The 22,313-nt window shown below is 33.9% G+C and overlaps 1 long non-coding RNA gene across 2 annotated transcripts in view; it reads right to left on the reverse strand.

Moving 5' to 3' along the window:
* Nucleotides 1-21,822, reverse strand: part of LOC133183847 (uncharacterized) — a 31,158-nt gene extending 9,336 nt beyond the window's left edge. The window contains exons 1-3 of one of the 2 annotated variants that reach the window (XR_009720748.1): nt 21,762-21,822; nt 16,708-16,857; nt 668-751 (exon numbers count right to left, since the gene is read on the reverse strand). This is a non-coding gene — a long non-coding RNA (uncharacterized LOC133183847). Of the gene's footprint in view, nt 1-667; nt 1,402-16,707; nt 16,858-21,761 lie in introns of both variants that reach the window. The other variant, XR_009720746.1, reaches the window with a different exon arrangement.
* Nucleotides 21,823-22,313: the final 491 nt, after the last annotated feature.

Here is a 22,313-nt window from a genome sequence, read left to right on the forward strand (position 1 = left end):
TGATCGGGAGGTCGTGAGTTCGAATTTCGACCGCGACTGACCTAAGTCGATAAAAAATGGGTAGCAACTGTTCCTTCACCATGCGCTCAGCATTTTGAAGTGAAAGTTGCGGGTCCTTGCATGAGACCTTGAAAACCGAGGCCCCATGTCACGGCAGGCGTTGTCATGATAAGATCCCTCACTGCTCAATGGCCCTGAGTGCCGAGTAAAGGTCAAAATTTGAAGCCCTTCACCGGTATATGGTGACGTTTCTATGTGAGTGAAAAATTCTCGAATGGGACGTAAAACAACATGCAATCTGACCGAAAATTCTAGCTATGAATTGTACCCGACAAACAAATACTTCGTGTCTTTATTCTGGTCCTAATCAGTCTAAAGTTGATGTGAAAAATATATATGTACATAGATCGTCATTATTTTAAATAACAAATTTGCTAACAAACTCTAAACAATGAAACTGGAATTTTTTTTTCAGTTTCTTGGAAAAATTAGGATAAGGTATCAATACAAGATAATGGATGAAGACAAAGAAACTGATAACAAGGCTGTACTGCTTCACACAAGGACCGGAAGAGGCGGTGCAAAAAGTGAGCAACACCTGAAACTAATGCCTCATCCTATATTGAACACATCTTTGAAAGTAGGAGATGTTACATGCTGTTATTACCTTTCCTTTGTGGCAGACCAACTCTGGATCAGCGATGGCTCTAACCTCGTCTTAGCAGACACAAAAGGTGCTATTTCTTTTCACCTGAAAGATATATCACAACAAAGCTATCAAGTACACACGATGGCGAATGATGGGACACTCTTTTATATAGCTGAAGACTTTCACATCAATAAATTGAGTAACGACCAGCAAGGAAATACATTGATATCACTAGAAGAATCATGGGAACCTCTTTCTGTCTTCTGTTCCCCATCAAGTGGAGATATACTAGTCGGGACACATATATCTCATGATAGGGATAAAAGTAAATCCAAAGGAAAGATAACTCGATACAACAGCGATGGACAACCACCCCAGACCATCCAGTACGACAACAATGGCGAGATGTTGTACAGGTTTCCTGGATATCTTTCCGAAAACCGTAATGGGGATATCATCGTGTCCGATTGGCGCCGTGTGGTGGTAACAGACCGTGATGGTACACTTCGCTTTACCTACACAGGACATTCAGGGCCACGGATTTCTCCACGTGGAAACTGTACAGACACTCTGTCAAATATCCTTGTCTGTGATATGAAGACCAAATCAGTACACATAATCGACAAGGATGGCCACTTTCTGTCATATCTACTGAGGAATGAAAAGAACATGATCGAACCGCACAGCCTGAGTTATGACGAGAAAAATAACCTTCTCTGGATCGGATCATACTGCAGCAACACACTGTGTGTCTATAAATATATAGATAAACAGGAGTAACTAGAAGGTGAATTTAATTATATGATATATTTATGGAAAATATTCTTAAATATATCTTACCCTTAATTCTGATAATTTAATTAGATAAATCGTTACATTTTGTCATAGCATCTGTTTCAGTACTGGTAGATAATCAGGCATTGTTTTGTTCATACTATTTATAGCTATAATAGAAGATTCAACAAAATTTTGTAGCTCTCAGCTGTTTTTGTTAATTTTAAAATAGATGTAAATGTATGCATCACAACAAAGAGGTATATTTATTTACAATTATGCATTTATTGAAACATTGATATATTTCTTTACTTTTATATCACTTTAACTAGAACTATTCGGCTCAAAAATGAATTTAAGTTCAAATTTTAATCTGAGCGTTACTTAAACGCAAAAGATGAGTTTCCAACCGCTACAAGAGATGGAGTGATGGAGGGAGGAGTGAGTGCAGAAAAATGCAAAAATCCTTCTGTGTGTCTATGTAATGTTTTGTTGATAATTTATCTTTGTAGTCCTGAAAATTTTTGCATTTATCTCCTAGGATGATGGACTCAGTGGATCATCCGAAAAGCAAAGAGGACAAGAGATACAAAAGATGCGGATATCGAGGACTTGTGCCCATTAAAGAAATCTGTTCCATACATTAATGTACTTTGCTGTATTTGTTTACCAACTTTGTGTCAGTTATTCAACTAATAGCAAATGTATTATTGGGGGGAAGGGGGATAATTATATGACCATTTATATTTTTGAACGACCCTCTTACATTGAGGTCTCAAAGTCCCCTTATCGTTTGTTCATGTAAGTTGAGTCATATCCTGGATCACTTAATGGTCAACTATAGTGTTAAGATTTACTATCACATGCCTCTAGATAACATAATTAAAATGCTATGCTTTTGTAGAAATGAGCATATCGCATAAAAATTTTTGCTGTATTGAATGCCTGTCTAGCATTAAAAATTAAAATCTTTAAACTATATGTCTTCCTATTCACCATCAATTTTATAACATTTTGACTTGAAATAAACTTGTACAACAAAACTCTAAACTCTATTGTGACCCTAGTTGTAGAACTGTAGCTCTCTTAGTTGAGAAAATTCGGGCAGACAATCCAAAGAGCTACTGATCCAAACATTGTAAAATCCTTCGATTTACGGCTTCTCTGTTTTATGAATCGCTTCGATTATTTCCTGTATTATCTACGTTCCCCCACTTAAAGCATGGTGTACGTTAATGAAGACTGAACACGATTCGTCAAAGGAATTTGTTTGCCATATTTCTCATCCTGGCATTATAGCTGAGGCCCTATACTTATAAGCCGCTCAGGCACTCTTAGTATTACAGATTTTAACTGTATTGGGGGACGTTTATAAGTCTGATAATGTTTCTTATGAGACAGTTTGTAGGTGGAGAAAGAAATTTCTGACTGTCACAGAGTCCGTCAAAGATGCAGCAAATACAGGCCGACCTGTGACTGTAACAGGCAAGGCAAATGTCTCAAAAATCAGGAAAATAATGAAAGTGATGGCGGATTCACGATTCGTATTATTGCCAAAGCTGTTGGCATATCACTATCGCATGTGTATTTCTTTTTGAAGTGTATTTTGAAAGTACGAAAGATTTCTGCCAGATGGATACCGCATATATTGACAGATCACCAAAAGCGGGTGCGAGTACAAACCGCTAAGCAATTGCTCGAAGTGTATCCCAAATGTAATCAAAAAAAAATTGCAAACATCATTACTCTTGACGAAACATGGATTCACTATTTAGAACCAGTAAGAAAAATTGGAAACAAAATACGACTAACTTAACACGGTAGAAGGTACATGTATGTAGTTGTCAAAAGTACCATAAGCACAAAGAAGATCATTTATTGATATTCTTCTCATATGATGGTATAGCCGTACAAACTCAGGTGCTGAAGAGCAAAAGTGTTACAGGTCGGTACACTACACTAAAAACACACTACACTAAAAAAGCTCATTATTATTATCATAACCGACGCCCTGTGTCAGAATTTAGGCATGTTCGTCTACTCCAAGATAATGCCCAATCGCATACATCTGAGCTTGTTAAGCAATTTTTGAAGTCGGAGAAGGTTACCGTCTTGCTACCCCCACCATATTCTCCAGATCTAGCCCCATGCCACTTTTACTTTTTTCCAAAACTTAAAAAGTTCTTATCTGGTCGTCGTTACAAGTATCGACAAAACCTTGGCTCAGCCATCAGTCAGTGCCTCAGAAGTCTAACTAGTTCAGCGTACCGCATTACCCTATTTGAGTTGAATGCTTTTGTTGTATCGTACAATACACATTACATATCAAACAACCCTCGTATAAGAGGTGAAAGAAATATGGAGAAAACAAACAGCAATCAAGCTAAAAGTCAATTTAAACAATACAATTCGGGAGCAGAGCAAACACGGACCTCCAAAAAAAAAATCAGAGGTGGGATCAGGTGCCATAGAGGAGTGAGCATCCCCCTTTCGATCTGGCACAGCTGCCGTGTGCTCCTGGTCATGATCCGGAGGAAAGAAAAATCCGCAGACAATTCAGTGTGTAAATTATGGCCTAACAATTACTATGAAAAACGTCAGTCAGCATTTGACTAAATGATAGGTGTATTTGCTGACAAGGTCATTGTATCGACCATAAAACTTGCAAAATGATGACTTAACGGGACTGTTGATATCTTGTGTCATCAACTTGTTTGTCAGTATCTTGCCTCTTTTTAGAAATTGTTCATACGTAGAGCATGCTCTGGCTTATTGAATCAACCTCATATGCAGGTGATAAGGGTATATTGCTGCTACATAAGTAAGGGAAGTTGACATTGAAAAATTGAAGTCATCACGTTTATCATAAAGCTTTGTTGTTAGATTACCATTAAAGTCTTTTTCTCTTATAATATCCAAATATGAAACAGATGTATCAGACTCTGAGGTATCTTTTATTTTAAGCTCACCGAGATATATCGAGTCGACATATGAATGGAAGTAAGTATTATTTATTGATAATACGTCGTCGATATATAAAGCCACAGCAAGTGTTTTTTTTTTCTTCTCATGTAGAATTTTTTGAATAAGTTCTGCTTCATATGAATACAAAAATAGGTCTGCTAATAAGGGGGCGCAATTGGTATCCATGGAAATTCCAACAGGTTGTTGGAAGACCTGATATCCAAAAACTACATAGATATTGTCAATCAGAAACTCAAGCATCTTTTTAATATCAACTTCAGAGTACTTTTGCAAATGACCACTGACAAGGTATGTATATTTATGCTCTAAAAGTTCCTTGGAGTTTTTAAGTACCCACATCTGATTTACACCACTTCTCGAATATACTGTTGTTCAGTTTTCTAGAGTTTCTTCTTTATTTCTGTAAATATTTTAGTGAGGAGTAAAGAAAGAAACTTGGTATAACATTTACAGGAACCCGCTATGTATATTTGTTTGTAAGGATTTTTATGGAGTTTTGGAATCAAGTATAGTTATGGTAATTCAAATTCATTTTGATTGTTGGGAATATTAAAAATATTTAAAACTGACGTATGGTTTTTAAGAATTTCCTGAAGTGTTTAACAGTTTAGGACGACACGTAGAGCACAAAAATGTGTAAATTTTATTTATATTATATATTCAAAATAACTGTATAATATATATTTATATGATTATGGATTTTCATATTTGACATGTTATATGTACGTTGTACAAAATAATAAAGCTGGTGCATGTCGTTACAATGTCTGAATAGAATGTTGTTGTTTATTCTGCTTTTATTTGAAAGTAATGAATGGATTTAAAGAAGAACTGCAATAAAATGTAAGCAAAGGTAATGTAAAATAACAAACACGAACACATGTCGTCCATTTCACGCAGGTACGCGTGATAAGAAAGCATTCAGGTGTAACGAATGCGAAGGATATACCCCAGTACTGATATCGGATATAGGAAATCTGATATGCTTATGCTTATTTACGAGTTGTGTTCAGCTTTAACCATATATTTTACTCTTATTCATAATGCTTTATTTACCTTCCAACGGGTTCAAACAGTCCTATGTGACTTGGGAATGTCAGTTTTGAAAACACGCATTTCAACGTCCATGTTGAGGTCGTGCTAAATTACGTCTGTTAAAGAACATACACTTTTTGCCGGGTGGGGGATGGGGAGGAGGGGATAGGGTCAAATAGCATCTACTAAATATATATCCATCGTCTTTAAAAGAAGACAATATTTATGTTTAAAAAAAAATAGACATTAAAATCGTGTTATTTTAGCATGACTCAAACATGGTCGTCGAAATGCAAATTTTTAAAACTACCATTCAAAGGCCATATAGGGCTATTTGGAAACATTAAAAGGTACATAAAGCAACATAGATAAGGAGCAAAATGCAAAATGGTTGCTCAAAGAATACCATGCTTTTGGCGGAGGAATGCATATAAAGCAAAAAATACCCGAAAAAAAGTGGCGCCTTAAATCGAAGGGTTTTACTATGTTTGGATCTGTAGCTCTCTGGGTTTTCTGTCCGAATTTTCTCAACCAGAGAGCTACAGTACTGCAGCTACATTTTCCACTTCAGTGCAGATAATCTACGCTAAAGTGTTAAGGTAATATCTAACATCCCCGACTTTAACGTATTGTTAGAGGAATGAGGAAACATTAGTGGTTGATTTCATCAAAAGAGAGGTCAAAGGAGACCGTGGGTAGGATAATTTTAGAAGGCAATTTTTTGGGGGTTCCAAGATAAGCTCCTAGGTGACAGACCTCAAACTATCACGCAGTTGCAACGTTCTATATACAGGTGAGGAAAGATACGGGTATCTTCATAGGTCTGTATAATTTATGATACTTAAAGAATATAGGTGAAATTTGTTCCTGTTCCCATGGTCCATGATTGGAATATTGAAAAGGCAGAATATCAGAGTTTAGATTGATTTTTTTGTATGATATGCTTTGTGTGCAATGAACGTCAGTTTGTGAATTTAAAGATTTTCGGTATCAATAATAAAAAATGTAATATATATCGCTTAAGAGTTGTCTTTCTTATATTAAACCTATATATATATATATATATATATATATATATATATATATATATATATATATATATATATATATATATATATATATATATATATATATATATATATATATATATATATACTTACATTTCCAAATATCTTTCCTTAAGATTCTTTGCAAATTAGAAGACTGTTCATTTTCTCATGAACTACAATGGAGGAGCATGAATATCTCCATTGTTACATCAGAATACCGTACTTGACGTCAAAACTATAGTGCAAACTGTTTGCTTTAAAAATGACAGTTGAATTGCGTAAATTGTGGAAAAAATAATGTAAATATAAGAAATGAATTAAATTTTTGAAGATTCATGAGGACATGAACTACAACGCTTCACGCCGGCATATTTCATGAAGCGCGTTAGCAAGTCAAAAAACTTGCTTTCGATGCCAATGGAATTCTCGCGGAATTCTCAATGACCGTGTAGTGTAGGGCAGCGCCGCGAGAATTCCATCGGCATCGAAAGCAAGTTTTTTTGACTTACCTAGAAAGCCGAGCGGTCTAGCGTGCTGTTCCTGTACTGATAGGAGACAGATTCCGTAGGTCGAGAGTTCAACCCCGGGCTGGGGCGGAAGTGGGTATCCTTATAAAAGTGAATTTCTTTGTGCTTTCTGTATTAATATTTCTTCACTTAGGGCAGTTATGTTAGTTTAAGAGTTGTTGTAATATATATATATATATATATATATATATATATATATATATATATATATATATATATATATATATATATATATATATATATATATATATATATATATATATATATATTTGGGGGGTGTAACCCAGAAGTAGTTTTTCGCCGTTGAAAATAATTAATAACTTTTGGTCTTTATTTGACCTTTTACCTGTCTAAAAAAGTGGCATCAACCTTAACATCTGCATACCCTACGTGAAGTAAATCGACCCCGGTAGATTTTATTTGGTATACATTTTCTTTTTCTTTTTTTTGGCTTAAAAAGATTTTAAAAATTTAAAATTAGAGACCCGTGTCACAAAATGCTCACCTGAGATAAATTGAAGATACTGCAAAGATATGTTGGTCTCATTAAAGCAAGTTTAACCTTACCTGCAAGTAAATATTCCATGAAACTCCAGAAAACAGCAAAGGCATAGAGTCATTAAAAACTTGAACAGATATTCATTTATGTCCCCAAACATGCACTTGATCCAGGTGCTTTTTACATGTATCATCTTTGATTTCCTGGATGTTCTTTATCATAAAAAAGTTTTGTCCTAAGAAGAAACCGAATCTGTTTGAACAATTACATGATTCGCTGAGTGGTCCAAACAAATATTTAAGTCGTCTGAACAATTCCGAACATAAACAATCTGTGTAGAAGTTGACTGTTTTAATCTAGAGTAAATTTTATTAAAATTTTGTTATAACGGGTTTCCATACTGTTAAGGTTGTTTTGTTACGGGTATATGAAGGGACCGGTTTTGTCAGAGTGGTCAGATCTAGATTTATTCCTCTCAAGAAGCACTCGGCCAGAAAAGATGAAATTTACGTGAAAGCTTCCTAACATAATGTAGATTCAAGTTTGTTCATCTCATGGCTCTAGGGTCGGATGGGACAACAATGGTTGATTAATCATTGATTCATGCAATCAAGCAGTTTGGAGGGGGTGGGGATCAATACGACGATTTAGCAAACCTTGAAGTACTCCTTAGTTAAATAATCGTATTGATCTTATTTACTGTATAAAATTTACCTACAGCAGATCTTCCAGGTGAATGTAATATTTTTTTTTGTATTGGATCATAAATAGATCGGGAACTTCCAAAATTATACAATTAGATATGTTTATTTGTTATCTAGTGAAATTTCGCCCTTCTCACTGCATTCGGCGAGAACTTCAGCAGAAGTTGATTAAGATCCAACAAAGATAACAAAGTTTCTTTAAGGTTCATCGTCTCTCTGTCCACTCATTTAAAATTTTGCTTTAACGCTAATGAGTTTCGAAAAAAAACTAATGAGTAATTGAATTGTAAACTTATTCAGCATATACCACGGGGTAAGATTTGATATAAATTGTCTTTAAACTTGACACATTTATTAAGAATTAAAATCATTTATCCTATTGGGAGTTATCTCTCTTATCAGAGGGTCGATGAACTTAACGATGAACCTTAATCTTTGGGCTTGGTGAATACATGTATTGTATTCCTCAGGTAACTTACTAGTAATCATTCGTACTGACGTAAAACAGCAAACAAATAATTGTACAATGTGGTGTCCCGAAAGGAAAGGGTGTTGATTTGTGGGTGTTTGCAGTGTTCTTGAATGTGCTTACTCAAATATCACGGGTAACACAAAGTTTTCCATTCCCAACGGTCAACCTTTATTCATACACCATTCATCATGTTTAATAGATCAGTTACTTTTTTTAACCAAAGTTTAAAAATAATTACAAGATCAAAAGAAATTATTGTGTAAATTACATGTTTCCAATATCCCAGCCATTTTTTTGCTTGTTTGTTTGTATGGTGTTTAACGTCCTTCTCGAGAATTTTTCACTCATATGGAGATGCCACCACTTGCCGGTGGAGAGCTGCAAAGGATGACTGCACTTAAGGACATGCGAAATTTGCGACAAAATAAACTTTCAAAACAAGCATTTTTCTTTTCATTGCAAGAATGGTCAACACCCAATCTACAACTTCATGTAATTATGTTTAATAAAAGTGTGTATTTACGAAGTTTGAATCTGTTTTCAAAGGCAGGGGTCATAACAATTTCTTGAATCTCCGTTCGATAATGAGGACGCCCACTTTTTTACTGACTTTATACATAGTCAGCGCATGTTTGTCTATTGTTCTACGTTTAACAGTAGTTGTATATTTGCATAAATAATAATGTGTCAAAAGGAGATTAATAGACAAACATGCGCTCATAGTTAAAAAGAGAAAAAAACTGCTTCTTCTCACATTCGCTCTCTGTGTTGTAACCAAGGATTGTGACATGTTGAATATTATAATTAACCACGTGAATTCTTACCTCTTGTGACTTGTAAGGTAGCATGTTTTGTGCTAACTAGGACAATGTGTTCGAACACGTTAGGTCATCTGGCATGGATATAAAATCTGCTTTAATTACATTGACGTGCTCATATTATTAATTTCGTTTTGAAACCTTTGTCAGAAGTGTATTTGTGCCATACAGAATGCAGAGGGAGATTGGAAAGATTGATCACGTTCTTTTTTTCCAAACATGTCATTGTTATTTATCAAGTCTAATTTTAGAGCCATTCTTACAATGTTAGCTCCACCTCTCATGCTAATGTTCAGTCAAGGGCAGGTAAGTGTAAATTCACTATATTTGGAAAGCAGTAAGGCGAAAAAACATTGAATCATTTTATTGTATCACAGTCTAAAATCATTTTAAGATTTAGATTTGGTTTCAAATTAATAGGATTCTTTCATAAACATACAAATGTGAAATAAGGTTTAGATATAAAAGCAACAGAAGCAACCGAAAAAGACCCAAAAACAGGCGTAAGTGCAGTCATCCTTTCTGTCCTATACTCGGCACTTACGGCCATTGAGCAGTGAGCACCTACTGCAACACGGGACCTCGGTTTATACGGTCCGATCCGAAAGACAGGTCTCAACGTCCCACAGTGGGATTCGAACCCGCGACTTAAGGATCAACTCCTTACTTCCGACTCTAGAGCAGACGCTATAACCATTGCGCCACTCGGGCGACAATATTAAAACCATAATGTTGCTTTACCAAATAAGATTTTCAAATAAATTATGCATTTTCACTATATCACTGTGTATAATCAATAGCACCTTAACACTAGGGTCACAATTTCCACTATTTTGGAAAAGGCACCCCTACTCATCATAACCATCTTATTCTCTGCTCTGGGGTATTGAATTTATCTGTTACCCCAGAGCAGAGTCTTGAAACCCTTTGCCACAATTTTGCAATTGGAAGAGAGACCATTGCTTATTATAACTAGCACTAAATTTATCTGTTAAATACCCAAGAGCAAAAAAGATTTTTCAAAGAATAAATGCATTTTCACTATATAATGTATAGAGCCCATTCCTAACGCCAGAACCCATGACTCATGGATTATGAAATTCACAATTTTGAAAGAGGCACCCTTGTTTATCATAACTATGAATTTAGTTTGCTTAATATCCAGGAGCAGCTAGAGAAGAAGATATTTCAAAGAATTAATGCATTTTCCCTATATGATCTAAAGAGCACCACCCTGGCACCAGAACCACCTATCCTGGGGCCTGAATTTCACATTTTTGTAGAAAGCTTAATGCGTATTAAAATCTTTCCAACAGTTTGACTGCTTGTTGTCCAGGAGTAAAGAAGAAGATTTTTAAAGGTTGCATAAATTTTGATGGTTTTAGCCCTACCCCTCAGGCCTTTGGGTTGCAGGAACCATGACATTTTCAATTTTTGTTCCCCTTTTACCAAAGATGCATGCTATCTGCTGAAATTGGTTGTAAATGGTTCAGCGATTCTAGAGAAGAAACTGAAAATGATCAAATGTTAACGCTCGCCGAACGACGACCGGCGACAGAAAAAAACAGATAGCAATTGGTCACCTGAATGAGCCATGCAGGTGACATAAAAAGTTTAAAAAGAGGTCACCTAAAGCTTTTATTGAAGGGGTACAACAGTAAGCTTGTGTATATGTTGGCGTTTTTATTGGGGGTTGTCTGTTCTCTCGGGTCTATCATCAATATTATTATATCATGATATGTATGGGACATGTATTTTATCATGTATCTGTAATACATTGCAATTTGGAGAAATTATTACTTTTATAATATGTTTTTACCCTCAAAAGGTCAGCTATGCCATATATCTTTCGCTTCCTTTAACATTACCCGTTTGAAGGAAATGCTTCTTTTTTTATGCAAGCCATTCCGGAACAAATCTGAACCTCTATGTGTTAATCCAACTAGTAACTACCAATTCAGAAACGTTCCAACAACAATTATATCATTCTTATTTAGCAATATTCACCATTGCCATATTTCTCCCCTTGGTTATCATAACCCGAGAAAAAATTCTTTTTATTTCACATTATTCATTGCGATATATAGGAAGTCATTTATGAGCTTAGCTAAAGACAAATATAGTTATAAATAGTTATCCTCGGTTGGGTGAATTTCTTGGAACAACGAATAAATATTAATATTAGATGATTTTTAAAACATATTCATAGATTAATAAACCCATTAAATTGCATTCCGGAACTGTGAACTTATAGGTGTTTATTCAGTATTATTAACTTCCACTTCGAAAACGGTCCTCATTCCTATTAGCAAAACCTCTGACGACCTAACTCGCCTGCAAAAAAAATTCAATGCGCTCACATAACACCTAATATGAAACTTTGGACATTTTCATTATGGATATTTCATATTTTTGGTAAGTACTTAATTATTTTTAGGCTTTACGATAAAATACATCAAGAGCATACTTTGTCTTCTAGAACACAAGTTGGAAGGGGGAGGGGGGTGTTTCTTTTTCTTTTTTTTTAAATAACGTTAAGATTTTTACGAAAGCCCATTTAGGACAAAATATATTTTTGAATTCTGAATTTGTTAAAATGAATTTAATCCGTATTATGAATTTTACTTTGTTGTAACCAAATAATTCTAATATGACAGATTTGTTGAATTCGTTAAAATGAATTCGAAAAATTGTTATTACGAATTGTTATTACGAATTCAAAAGGATTTTACAATTAATTATAACGAAATAAATTTGTTAAAACAAATTTGGCAATTCGTTGTATCGAATTAAATTCATTTAAACCTTTTCGATAATTAGTCCAAAAAAAAATATATATATGTCCTTAATGTCGAATTTGATTTCACTAATTTAATTCGTATAGCAAATTTAAGAATTTCTTAAAACGAATTAAATTCGAGCAAATTTTGGAATAAGTTTAAACGGATGTAATCTGTAATAACAAATTTTTGAATTCGTTATAACAAAATTAAGAAATTAAAAAATTTGTTTTAACAGATTAACGTATTACGAATTCAAAAACTTGTTGTAACGAATCGAATTCGTTTTAACAAATTCAACAATTCGTTATAACGAATTAAAAAAAATGAATTTGCTTCCTTAAAGGAGACATGTATTTTCAACTTTTTTAATTTAGCCTGATATGATGTCTAAAATCTACGGAAGCCCATTTAGGACCTATCAAAAAATATTTTTGAATTCGATATAACGAATTGTCAAATTTGTTATAACGAATTTCATTCGTTATAACGATTTCTTTGTATATGTTATATGTTATAGCAAATTTGTTGAATTCGTTATAACAAATTCTAAAATTTGTTATAACGAATTAAATTCGTTTAAACGACTTCTAAAATTTGTTATAACAAATTAAATTCGTTTAAACAAAATCTAAGATTTGTTATAACGAATTAAATTCGTTTAAACGTCTTCTAAAATTTGTTATAACAAATGAAATTCGTTTAAACAAATTCTAAAATTTGTTATAACGAATTAAATTCGTTTAATTTAATTAAATTTAGAAATTGGGGCCTATGGAAAAATATATATGAATTTGATATGACGATTTGTCGAATTCGTTTTAACGAATTTAATTCGTTGTAACAAGTTTTAGAATTTGTTATAACAAATTCAATTCGTTATAACAAATTTTTGAATTCGTTATAACGAATTCATCAAATTTGTTATAACAGATTGAATTCGTTATAACGAATTCAATGAAATTGTTATAACGAATTAAATTCGTTATAACAAATCCGACAATTCGTTATATCATCAGTTTTTAATCTGTTACAATGTACCGTAACAACAGTTACAACACTAAATTCATTTTACTTTTTTAATAAATCAAGTAGTCAAACACATCACACAATATGTCAATTAAAAAATTTCAAAAAGATATAATGGAAGAAAGTGGCTGTATTGTATTACCCCAGGGGCCCGAAGGAATATCCAGTATATACCAACCTAGCAATGTTAAGTATAACGGGCAAATCGGTGGCCTGGCGTTGAGCGCCAGTACTGAAAATCCCAAACTATGAATATACCACCAATTGGGAATTGGAAGAGTTTTCAAATTATCCGTTTACTCCGTTTCCAAGAAATTGCACCTGCTTGTTATTACTATTCCATGTACTCCAGGGCTAAGCCTCCCTCCTTTGTGTAAAAACCCATTCGAAGAAAACATGTTTGGTTTTCCCCCCAGTTTTATAATTTGCTGGTATTAAATAGTTAATTTTTTTTCACTGTTTTTGTCATAAGGCATTAATCCTATTACATAATCTTGTCTGCTCTTATGTATTAAGCAGATAAACAAAGTGCAGAGTTAAAATGAGCAAGGGTGCTTCTTCCAAATTTTTAAAATTTGCGGTCCCAGGGTAAGAGGTTCTGGTGTTTCTAAGGGGGAAGGGGTGTGTACTTAAAATAAAGTGAAAATATGTTAATTCTTTAATTCTTTGAACATCTTCAACTAAGTGCATAGTTATGATGAACGAGGGTAAATAATCCAATTTTTAGCATTTCATGACCCTGGGTAATGGGCTCTGGTGTTAGGGCGGGGCTGTGTTAAATCTATTGTGAAAATGCGTATTTCTTAAAAAATCTTCTCTGCTCCTGGGCATCTTGGAGGCAAGCAGAGTAAAAATTTTAATAAGCAAGGATATTTTACCAGATTTTTTTTTTTAAATTCGCGACCATTTGGTCAAATGTTCTGATGCTGTCCAGGGCTCTATTAATTTGTTTTCTACTGAGAGAAGTTATTCCACTTTGCAATTCACCTTTGATAAATAATCACTGTAAGTAATGTATCTGAAAGGGTAATAGAATAAAAGAATTATGGAAGACTTTTTATTGTATAATACAAAAAGTACTTTCATAGTTTTAATGATCAGGTATACTTGTAAATAAAATTTGATAAATAAAAATGATACAAAATAACTTATCTTATAACATGTTCTTCAGAGACTAAGAGAGGTCAATGTAAGAGGTAATAATGTGGGATTACAAAAAGTACTAATTCTATAAAAGCACTTGTTCATAGCATGGTGCTAGTGATAAATGGAGGTTAAAAGAATTTACTTCATGAGTTGCTACTGAGTACTAGACTAATTATTTTGCTAATCCTGATCATCCTATTTTTCTTGCTTTGGGGCACCAAAGCTTCATCTATAAGTTTATTATTTAGACTTCTATGGATCCTTTAAATTGTTGTATTATACTCAGGTGATCGTTAAGGTCCTTGGACCTCTTGTTGTAACTATATGATGGTCAAGAATTGTAATCATTTGAACAAAGGAATCCAACAAAGTGTTGAAATTCCAATGGTAAAAAATTGTACCCATCTATAAGTCAACCTGTTTTTGTATTACATGTACCGAAAGTTAATGAAAACAGAACTTTACACAGGAAGAAAAAAAGTTCCTATATGGCATTCAGTTCGACTTATACAGTGCAGTGAACTAATTTTGTTATAGCAACTATGTTGATTTTTTTATCCTTAAATCCTTATTTCTGATTTGAATGCTTCGCTTGCTTGCTGATTTAATGCTAGGTATCCCTATCCTGATGCTATTTTGCTGTTTTAAAAAATAGGTAAATTCTACCGGAAGTTGCATTATATGCTATCGGAAGCAGTTAATTGAATTTCAGCATTGCAGTGTAAAGCAGTAAACACGCTTTATTTTATCATTTAATTTCATTATATATTAATATTTTAAATTATTAAACCAGTTTTCTTTGTTTTAGATTTTTCTACTGAAAACAAAACTGATTTGCACATGCTGATTTTAAGTAGGTCAGTTCTACTTATCCTAGTTCTATTATTTGCTTAATGGTGCTGATCATGGGAATGCTGGTTTTTTTTTTTCAATTCTGATACTGATGCTAGCTCAGGATGCTTATGCTTATTTTGCTGATTTCAGTAACAAAATTAGTTGCCTGAACTGTAGATGAACTGAAGACGTTATATCAATTAACATCAGTAGTAACTGTAGAAGATAATTAATATAGACACTAAGGACAGATAAATGGATGCCTGGATTGGTATATATTTTTGGAAATATTTTAGATGTAAATGATGCAAATAATAAATTTCTAAAATATTACGAAATTGTAAACTTTCTATGATGTTCAAACTTTTACTTTTCTGTAAACATCCTTATTAATCTCATGCACCGTCACGGTAGCTCAGTCGGTAGAGCGCTCGCTCCGTGATAGGAAGGTCATGTGTTCAAATCACGGCGCGACTGACCGAAGTCGATAAAAATGTTCCTTCGCCCGCTACTGCGCTCGGCACTTTGAAGTGAAAGTTGCGGGTCCTCCGGATGAAACCTTAAACACCGAGGCCCCGTGTCACGGTAGGCGTTGGTCGATAAAGAACCCTCACTGCTCAATGGCCCTGAGTGCCGAGTAAAGGTCTAAATGTGAAGCCCTTCACCGGTATATGGTGACGTCTCTATATGAGTAGAAAGTAGAAAATCTCGAATGGGACGTTAAACAACATACAATCAATCAATCAATCTCATGCATGGATCTAGAGGGGGGGAGGTCCGTACCTCCCCATGGCTTTTGCAGAGTTACTAAAAGTATATACTGAAGCAAATAAAATATGACTTTGGACCCGTTCACCCCCCTTCCCTAGAAAACGTGGAACCCACCACCACCTCTACGAAATAGGGCTTTTTTCACGTCTGGGAATGGACTTTACGGTTTTTTCTAGTTCTTCATAGTGAACTTCTCCTATTAACATAGCAATGTAAAATTATAACCTTCATTTTGTGTTTGTATTTACCTTCTGGTTCGATTCGCAATTTAAGAGAATATTAATGTTCTGTGTACGATCGATCAGTTTTAACCGAGACAGGCTACTGACAAATACCTTGTAATGTTGATATATGAATTTCGGCAGTTTTGGTAAAGTTAACATTTTGCAAATTCCAGGTTGTTACAATGATTTTGTGTTTGCAAATACGTCAAATTTGACTGATAATGATATGTTCCATACCAGTTGCTAGGCCTTCCTTTATGACCCCCACCTCTCAACCCCGTACCTTGCTTAGATATCACATTTTTTTTTCAAATAGAGCATAAATCTGACCACTATTCTCAATGCAGATTAATCATTACATGTATATAAGTTATTGTTTTATGTTAATTTTAAGGAACTATGCAAACCTACCTAAGAAGTACTTATTTTGTAATAAACACCCGCTACAAGGACGTTTTGCCAGCATCTGGGTTGATATCTATGGGAGGTCAATGGACACTCAACGCCTGTGGAATCGTGTGCGCCTCGGACGATTTGTGTCAAACTTTTTTCTTCAAATCACTGGAAAAGAAATGTTTCCTTTACAAGTATTCCATCTGGCGGCATACTCAAAGTAAACAAGAAAGTGGTGTTGACATGTACGAAATCGCCTGTAAGTTTCCTTCCAGACAAAATTACCTATGAAATACTAAAATTCACCAATTAAATATTTTGATATTTTAATAAAATCGTTTACAGGCAATTAGAATGTCACAGGTCTGTCAGTAAGAGGAATATATTTCATAATTTCTTTTCTTCATAAGTAACGTTAGGGAATTTTTGAAATTCTTCTTACAAAGCCTTTTAAAGATTTTCATAATTTTTATTCCAACTTTCAGCATCCTGTCCTGTTTTTGGTTTCGTGCACAATCGGGCAGGTGGGATCTGTTTCCAGAGTTTCGTGGCTCAAAACATGAGGTCTACCTGGGCAATTGCATCGTGTAAACAGTTTGGCGGATCATTGATTTCTTTAGATACAGACCAGAAAATAGGATTCGTGACTACTTATATACGGAATTATTGTGAGTATAGAGATATAAATAGAGGGTTTTAAAACAAAAGAATACAGATCGGAAGTAAATCAGACACCTTTTTTTTCAATAAGACCTTCAACGACATGTATTTTTACCGAGAGTTGAAACCTAAAACTTTAAAGTTTATGTGACCAGTAATTTTAATGTTATGTTGACAATTGTTGAATCGATAACTAGTTATTTTTTAACGCTCGAGTTAAATAAATTACTACTTTGTCCAATCTCACTTTATGAGTTAAAAAATGATCGTTGGTCACTCTTCAACTTTGTTTAAAAATATTTTTATTATATGATTGAATAATTCTTAGATCTCCAATTGGCTGAAGTCCAACATTGTAAAAATTATACTACGTTATCTTCACCTGCATGTGACCTTTCAGGTGAAAACGAGGATTTATTTTTTGTACGTTGATTGAGAACTCTCAAATTGATACAAACAGTTCTGGAAATTTATTTCATGAATTGCATGTCACTTCCACTCAGGCCATTTTCACTTTCATAGAATTTGGGGAGGGAGCATGAAGGGGGTCTGTAACCCCTCACCACACTTTTATCTGAATGTAAATTTTTACTATGAATTTAATATGAAAATATTCATTGAAAGGCTGGTTGCCTCCCTCCCCCCTTATTGGACCCAAACACTCCCCACCATTCGATTTGGAGTTGTAGATTCTCCCTTTTTTAAGGGGGGGGGGGGGTAGTCAAAGATTTTTTTCAGGTAAGTTGTCATTTTTTTCCCTCTAATGCTCCTCTTCCCCCCTTTCAAAATCCATTCTACCTTAACCTGACTTATTTTTTCTACGCCACACCTTAAATAGATTAAAAAAAGAAATTAAAATTCCAAATTAATACAACTGGCTATTATGGTGGCATATTTATGCCATCCACATAATTTTTGTCAACATAAGGTATCGCGTCAAGTCAAGATAACTTGCTGGTCTTGTCGAGATACAAAAACTTCTATCTCGTCTAGTCAAGATAAGCTTTCACATTTTGTTGTGATAGTAATATCGTCGTAACTAAATAATTTATCATGTATCATGACTAAAATGTTGCGTTGACAAGTACTGCCTCTTCATAAAAATTAATGCAGTCACGATAACTGTATGTACACGTACAATATATATATATATATATATATATATATATATATATATATATATATATATATATATATATATATATATATATATAGATGGCGTTGTATGGGTTGTATTGTTGCTGTAATAAGTATTGCGCACATAATTTCAAGGGAATTCAGTTGAAACCAATGTGTGTTCAAACCGTGTATATGTTTTCAATCAAATAAAATACAAATGCGTGAAAACCAAATCAATGAGTTTCTACTTGATAACATGTAATATTTGCATTTATAAATTCAATAGGTCTGCTATTTAATTAAATATTTTGTTTTTGTTTATCAGAAATCAATATTTGGCTATGATATTATTACAGGTAGTTTTTAATAAATGATGACTCTATGCATTAAGGTTTCACGAATGCCAGTAACTCAGAAAAAGACCAATAATACAAATTTTAAATTAGGTCAATGGGTTATTTTATTTCATATTTAATGGAGAAATGTATGGAACGGTTTATATGAAAATCATCATCTCTAAAAATTATTTCCTCCAATAGACAAATACAAAAAATAAATTGATTCAATATAGTGATGAATGTGAGGAAGATGTCAAAGAAAGAAATTCTTACAGGTAACTGGAAAATGAACGAGACACCCGTAACACATCATCTATAAAAGTGTACAGTTATTGTGACAGCAATTATGAAGAGGCAGTTCTTGTCAACGCAACAATTTTAGTCATGATACAAGATGAACTATCTTGTCGTGCCGAGATAGCTAACACAAGAAATTCTGATAGATTATTTATACTAGACGAGTTAGTATTTGGTGTATCTTGACAAAACCAGCAAAATTTTCTTGACTTGACGAGATAATTATCTTGACTTGATGCGGTATCTTATGTTGACAAAATTTATCTGGATGGTATAAATATGCCGCCATAGGTTATGTTTATTTTAACCCTGGTTCTCTCAAAGAGTTTGGCAAGGACTCCAGCAAATGTAATCAAGCAGACATGGATTACGTAATTAATTTGTATCAATTAATCATTGAATCATATAATAAAATAATTATTGCTGTTTTTGAGGTCAATACGATGATTTAGCCACCTGAGGAGGACAATATTTACCTCGCCCTTCGGGATCGGTGAATATTGTCCTCCTCAAGTGGCTTAATCATCATATTGACTTCAAAAACAGCAATTATTGTATAATGTTACGATTCAAAGAGGTTGACAAAAAAAACGAGCTTAGATAATGTATTTGAAAAGGAATCCGAGAGAAAAAAAAAAACAAATTTGAACTTAGGGGAAACGAAATAGAACTATTTTTGTACCTTGCAGTTTTTGTAAAAATACAACTTTACATTTTAATTTTAATTTTACATTTAAAAAGTTTAGTCTTTTAACAACTGTACTATCAATGTAAATAAATGCTTCCTCATTTTCAAAGATGACTACTCAAGTTCTCAACAAAGAAAATTCCAGATAGGACTTAACAATACCCAAGGACCAGAAAAATACACATGGAAGTGGTCGAATGGAGTTAAATTGTCACCAAATCTTTCCATTCCATTTTACTTAAACAATTACGATCGCTTGATGAGACCTTGTGCAGCTAGACATTGTGGAGTGTGGCATGTGGGAAGTAACATCAGTTCAGTGCATGATAACTGTTGCCTTAAAGTTTCAATTCTCTACATTTGTTCGAAAGACATTGAGAAATGAGGTAATCGTCTTGGAAGTATACAAGGCAGAACTTACGCACTTAAAAAATTAGCTCATTGCGTTCACCAAAAAAAAAAAAAATGAGTTCGAAATGAACATTTTTCTCTAAATTCTTGATATTTAAAATTGATTTTTTTTAAATTTACACCTACACTTCCAGATTTTACATTTTAACCTTTACAAAACTTCATGTACATGTACATGTAAAACAAAGTCTGCGATATTTTCCGTAATAATCTGTTAATCATACAGATGCCAATAGCTCACTGAAATCCCTGAGTAGAAAATAACAAGTATTTCTTTTAAAGGAATGATAGGCATGATGGGATCATAAAGTTAGCATAATAAAGTGTCTTGAAAAATGTTTGTAGACATTTCTTTTTATTTTAATTGACTTAGATTAATATTTTTCTATGAGCTCCAAATGAATTATGAGCCGTTTGCAAAAATCAATCGATACATGCTATTATTAATAATTAGCTCTGAGAAAGCGTCATCGTGGGTACGTAGATAGGGGAAATGTGCTATGGCTATGTGATGTGTCAAGCACTTTTTTAAATCATCATAACGGTAAAATACATCTAAACTGAAATTGGAAGGATTATTATAAACAATAATATCTGAAAGTCAACAATGCTATAAATGGACAGAATCGGATAAGTCACGCTTTCCTAATTCGATTTGTTGCTTTCCGAAACATCAACGAACGAATTTTCATCCTTAAAGGAAGCGTACTTTGAATGAAATTCTTACACATGTAAAGAAAATGCACGTTTATTAACCATGTAACTGAATAAAGTTTAATATATCTTAAGGTAAATGCATCAAAATAATGATCGTTAGTACTTAACATGTTATGAATTAAAGATTTACATGAAGCTGTCAGTGCATAGTAAACAAAGTTGTATAATGCGTACAATGTGTGTGCAGTTAGTTAAATCTGCTAGATGCGTCATATGGAATTAACAGTGATCAGCCGAAGCCGATCACAAAAAGCAACAAAGACATCTCAAAGCGGAGCATTCCCCTCGCAAATGAGACACCGATGCCGATATAGATTATTACTTGCGTAACTTCCGTGACACACACAGTAACTCCCTCCACCCCCCCCCCCCAACACATGTACATTGCGAGGGAATAACAATATAATTTTCTAAAGGACAAAGCAGCGCACTTGAAAAATAAGAATTATCAACAAATCCGGTATGGTTACATTTTACTACAATTTTGATATACCCAAGGTCGTAAGGCAATGCAACAGAAGTTGCTGATAAAGCATGATTTGTTGTTGTTGACATAAGCCCGAGTTGACCTAAATTTGTCTTCTGATACTGAGTATAAAACGGTAGCATCTTACAAAAATCTGGTATTGAGTTAATTATTTTATTTTATTTTGGAAGGGGGGGGGTTATAGTTTTGGAAGTTAATAGTTACGTAAGTTAATATAATTAAGTTTTTTCCGGCTATATAGGATAAAATTCTTGGCCAAAAAAAATTACTAACGTTTGTTTTAAGATTTTAATCAATTATATTTTAAGTTTTAAGTTTTGACTACACTTATCATAATGAACAATTATATTGTTACCTTGCAATGTGTTTGTTCCACTCGGCACACCTCGGCCGATTCGTACCTCATCAAACCTCGGCTGTATCATGTAAACCTCCATTGAGCCGGAGCTACTTTATACGCAATATGGCTGCGCCCTACATTTACACGTGCACAGTGTGCTGAATTCGATCCGTTAACAAACATGTGATTATGTAAAGATACTAAGTGCATTTTTCTTGGTAAGTGTTATTCTTAGTGTAACCTGTATGCTTTTGAAAATTTTCATCGTATATCAGATGCATGTTTATTATCGTTTCCAAAGCGTTACGTTTTCCCTAAGCGGTAAACAGGCAGCCTTATCACAAATGTTAAGCGGAGACGCATATCAAGTTTCCTCGTACAGCCGAGGTTTGATGAAGGTGACGGAATCAGCCGAGGTTTGCCGAATGGTGTTTGTTCATCAAAATTAAAATCGTTAAATTTGTTTCAGAGAAAAAGAAAATCAATGAACAAAACAATTGTTGCTACCCATCACAAATCCCTGGAGCAGTATCACCTCTTTAATTACTCTCGCGTGGGTAGAATTTT

Source organism: Saccostrea echinata, unplaced genomic scaffold (genome assembly GCF_033153115.1).
Source record: "Saccostrea echinata isolate AGI-Se365-2 ecotype Australia unplaced genomic scaffold, CSIRO_AGI_Sech_v1 ptg000001l, whole genome shotgun sequence".
Lineage (NCBI taxonomy): Eukaryota > Metazoa > Mollusca > Bivalvia > Ostreida > Ostreidae > Saccostrea > Saccostrea echinata.